Source organism: Dipodomys merriami, unplaced genomic scaffold (genome assembly GCF_024711535.1).
Source record: "Dipodomys merriami isolate MVZ:Mamm:240054 unplaced genomic scaffold, mDipMer1.0.p SCAF_9, whole genome shotgun sequence".
NCBI lineage: Eukaryota > Metazoa > Chordata > Mammalia > Rodentia > Heteromyidae > Dipodomys > Dipodomys merriami.
In genome coordinates, this window is record NW_027206512.1 from 37,796,662 (window position 1) to 37,801,394 (window position 4,733).

Consider the following 4,733-nt stretch of genomic DNA (forward strand, 5'->3'; position numbering starts at 1 on the left):
GACCCAACATCATATTAAGAAAATATATTATGTATGTGAAGGGTAAACACAGGAGGAGGCTGCAATGCTTGGTAAGAAATGTACGCATTATCCTGCCCATGCAATTGTAACTCCTCTGTACAGTATGTTCACAAATAAAATAAAATTAAATTAAAAAAATAAAAATAAATAAATTAAAAATAAATTAAAAAAAAAGAAAATATATTAAGTAGGTAAATGGCCTGGACCATCTGCTACTGATTTAACATCTTCTTCCTAGGGAAGGGCTGGAGACGTGGCTCACGTGGTAAGTGCCTGGCCTCCCAAGTACAAGGTCTTAAGTATAAATCCTAGTACTGCCTCCCACCCCCAAAACAAGTTATAAAATTTTCTAGGCAGACACTGGTGGCTCACATTGTAATCCTAGCTACTTGGGAGGCTGAAGTCAGGAGGACCATGATTAAAGGCTGGTTTGGAAAGAAAAGTTTGTGAGACTTCATCTCACAAGAAGTTGGAAGTGGTGATACATGTTTGTCATCCCAGGATCACAGTCCAGGTGCAGGCCCAGGAAAAAAGCAAGAACATATCTAAAAAATACGTCAATAAGGGCTGGAGGTGTGGCTCAGCTGTAGAGTACCTGCCTAGCAAGCATTGAGTCCCTGAATTCAAATGGCCATACCATTTCAGAAATAACAAAAGCCTGCTCAGGAATGTCTGGTTGACTAGTGGCCAAGTAAACAGAGGTTACATTGAAGGAAGTACCACAGGTAGAGTTGCTAGATATAGGGGGGAAAAACCCACACACAAAAAAAAAAAAACAAAAAGAAAGAAATGCTTAGTTACATTTGAATTTCAGATAAGCAACAAATATGTTATTTAACATAAGATGTCTCCAATATTTCTTTGCCAATCTTACCTGGAGGTAGCTGATCATTAGAAAGTTGACATTTGAGGTTTGTCTCAAAAGACTAAGATCTCCGTGCTAGTTACAATGGAGTTCAATTGCAAGAAATCTATTAGACAGGCAAAGAGGAGGGACACAGGTTTGGACTAGAGATGCTTTTTGGGCACTGGTAAAGGCAGCCTGTGTTGAGGCCCTACCAGTGCCCTGGGGAATGCTGACTTGGTCCTGCAGGCATGCCTGTTGTTCACAGCTCAGGACATATTCTTGTGCCCATGTTTCGTGAGGTAAGAATGTTTGCTTTAGGGTCGGAAAGGTGGGTGGGTGGTAGAGTGCTTGCCTAGCATGCATGAAGCCCTGGTTCCATTCCTCACATAAGCAGAGCCAGAAATAGTGTTGTGGCTCAAGTGGCAGAGTGCTAGCTTTGAGCAAAAGAAGCTCGGGAACGTTGTCCAGGCCCTGGGTTCAAGCCCCAGGATTGGAAAAAAAAGAAAGAAAAAAGTGGGGGCTGGGAAGGTGGCTCAGTGGTAGAGCACTTGCCTTGCATGCCTGAGGCCCTGGGTTCGATTCCTCAGCACCACATAAGCACAAAGAAAAAAGCCGGAAGTGGCGCTGTGGCTCAAGTGCTGGAGCGCTAGCCTTGAGCTGAAGAGCTGAGGGACAGCGCCCAGGCCCAGAGTTCAGGCCCCATGACCGGACCCAAAAAAAAAACAAACAAACAAAAAAAGTGTTTGCTTTACGTAGGAGAATATTTTTTCTCTCTTTTCTCTGATAATTTTCTGTTTCATAATTAGTCCTAATCCTAAAGCCTGGCACTTTCACCTAAGCTAATCTTTCAACCTGTTTCTAAAGCAGTGTTCAGAAACTTCATGTGTCAAGCATGTTTTCTTAGAGACTTCACATAACTGTCTTCATATGGCAGAAAGCCTGGTATCCAAGGCGTTTGCCATCTGATAAACTGGAGAGGAAAAAACAATGTCTACAAAGCTCTAGCAGGATATTAAACTGAGGATTTATTTGACCTAGACATTAAAAAAAAGCAGTCATATTTTTTGAGGCTCACTATTGAAAAACAGAGGGTTAGCAGATAGCAGGCACAATACCTAGCAAAAACCAAGATAAAAGAAAAAATAAATTCGATTTCACTAATGGGTTTAGATTTGAGTTGTTTTACATTTTGTCACTCCACACAAAATAGAAACATTATTAACATTTGAATTTAGGAAGTGTTATTTTTTCCATATTCTACAAAGCTAGATTTCTCTTGGAATAGTAAAACTTCTTGTCTATTATATAAAAAAAGAATCATAGAAATAGCCTTTGGCTAATTTTTGTTGGGGAAACTATAAAGAATGATAATTTCATATGATTCTGAGAAAAGATTATGTTCTGATAATTTTATGTTCCATGCATCTTTTCTCTCTCTTTCTCCCTCCTTCCTTCCCTCCCTCCCTCCCTCCCTCCCTTCCTCCCTCCCTCCTTCCCTCCCTCCCTCCCTTCCTTCCTTCCTTCCTTCCTTCCTTCCTTCCTTCCTTCCTTCCTTCCTTCCTTCCTTTTCAAAGCTAAGGACTGGGCTTGAACTCAGGGCCTGGGTGCTATCCCTTAGTTTTTTTGCTTAAGGCTGGTGTTCTACCACTTGAGCCATATCACTACTTTCAGCTTTTTTGTGGCTTTGGAGATAAGAATCTCACAGACTTTTTTTCCTGGGTTGGCTTCGAACCATGATCCTCAGGTGTCAGCCTCCTGAATAGCTAGTGTGAACAACCAGCACCCAGCCACTGTTAGTAAATTTTATTGTTGTGTGATCATAGAGTATATTTACACAAACTAAGATGGGACTGTCATTAACATTTAGACTCTCTTGTTGACCAGAACATTATTCTGTGGCACATAATTATATTTTTCTATTATGCTAGACTGTTTGGTTATCTGTAATTAGCAGACAAAAATTCTCAATATTTAAGTTCTTTTTGTAGTACTATAGCATAACACCTACATTTCTTTTTCATCTTTCTTTCTCTCTCTCTTTTTCTTTCTTTCTTCTTTCCTTTCTTCCTTTCTTTGTCAGTTGTGGGACCTGGACTCTGGGCCTGGGCGCTGTCCCTCAGCTCTTCAGCTCAAGGCTAGCACTCTACCACTTGAGCCACAGCGCCACTTCCGACTTTTTCTGCTTATGGGTGCTGAGGAATCGAACCCAGGGCCTCATGCATGCAAGGCAAGTGCTCTACCACTGAGCCACCTTTCCAGCACAAACACCTACATTTCGTAACTGTACATTTCCATCTGCCAAAATGTGGCTGGAAAGTGGACTGATAGAGACAGTAGAATGATGGAGAACACGAACTCCATGAGGTATAGTTTATGCTCTCAAGAAGCTTGCTGCTCTGACTACACAACTCACTGTGATGCCATACAGTAAGCTTTATGTGTTCAAGTTCAAATGGAGATGGAGCCGTGAGTTCTGCTCTGGAGTCTAAGTGTCTTTACCAATGTCCAAAATGCCAAGAAAAGGCACAAATATTGGCTTTGTAATGTAGTCATGTACAAAGCAGGAGCTTTAACCTTGTTCACAGAATTTATTATTTATGTATGTACGTATATATTTATTGTTGGTTGTGGGGCCTGACCTCAGGACCTGGGCACTGTCCCTGAGCTCTTTTGTTCAAAGCTAGTGCTCTACTGCTTTAAGCCACAGTTCCACTTCCAGTTTTCTGGAGGTTAATTCGAGATAAATAGTTTCATGAGGATTTTTATGCCCCGGTGGGCTTCAAACCACAATCCTCAAATCTCAGCCTCTTAAGTAGCTGGGATTACAGGCATGAGCCACCAGTGCCCAGCAAGTTTTAAGTTTACCATTCTCATTTCTAGGAGGAAATTGAACTGATTTCAGACAGTGATTGTAACATATTTTAGAACTGATTTTTAACACGTCTTGAATGTCAGATAGGAAAGCTATAAGAGTGTGGTTGTGGGAACAGTGGGTCTCGCTGAGTTCTGGCTCGTTTTCTGACTCCCCTTTGTCCCTGTGTCCCTGTCCTTCATCAGATGTGTGAATTTAGCTTGCAGCTCTTTTCTTGTCACTTGGTACATTCTTAGGTGGTGTCTTTGTCAGATATCTTTTGCTATAAACAATCAACTTTGACTCCCAAATTGTTATTTCTAACCCCAAATCTCATCTGCACACTAAAGCCACCAGAGATGTTACAGTAAACATGCTGAGAACCCAATTCATGATCGTTCCTCAACCCAAACCTTCTTCCTGCCTTAGCTAATGGCCCCCGCCCTGGCCGGTCTCTTGCTTCTTTGCATCTCCATTTCCTTGGTGGGAAATATATTTGCTCCTTTTTACAATCTGGAACAATTCAGTGCATCCCTTTACTGGCCACGGTTAGTCCCTTTAAATCCTCTTTGGTTTTTCCTGATGACAGGTGCTATCTTTGTTTTTCGAGCCTACATGTAAATATGTCTTTGAAATCAGCCTTCTCCACAAGACTACAGTTGCTAAAAAAGAGTTGTGCTCTGATTGCTCTGTGTCTGAAGTATTGCTTTTTAAGATGCCTAGTCAGAAAGAGAGCACTTTGGACCTACTTGACTGAGTGGATGAGGGGAGAGATTCATGAATGGATGAGTCTTGACCAACAAACCCAGAGCAAATCAAGATTATGGCTTTAGGGGAAGATTGTCACCTGCTGACCACATCCACTTCTGTAAATTGGCTCCCATTTGTAGTCTAAAAGCACAACTATTGCGCTGGGCACATTCGCTGGTTTTTTTTTTTTTATGCTTTCTGCTGCTTTTGTCAACAGCGGGGTGGTGCCAATCATTGTCAAATAAAGCCGTCTCAACAGCGCGG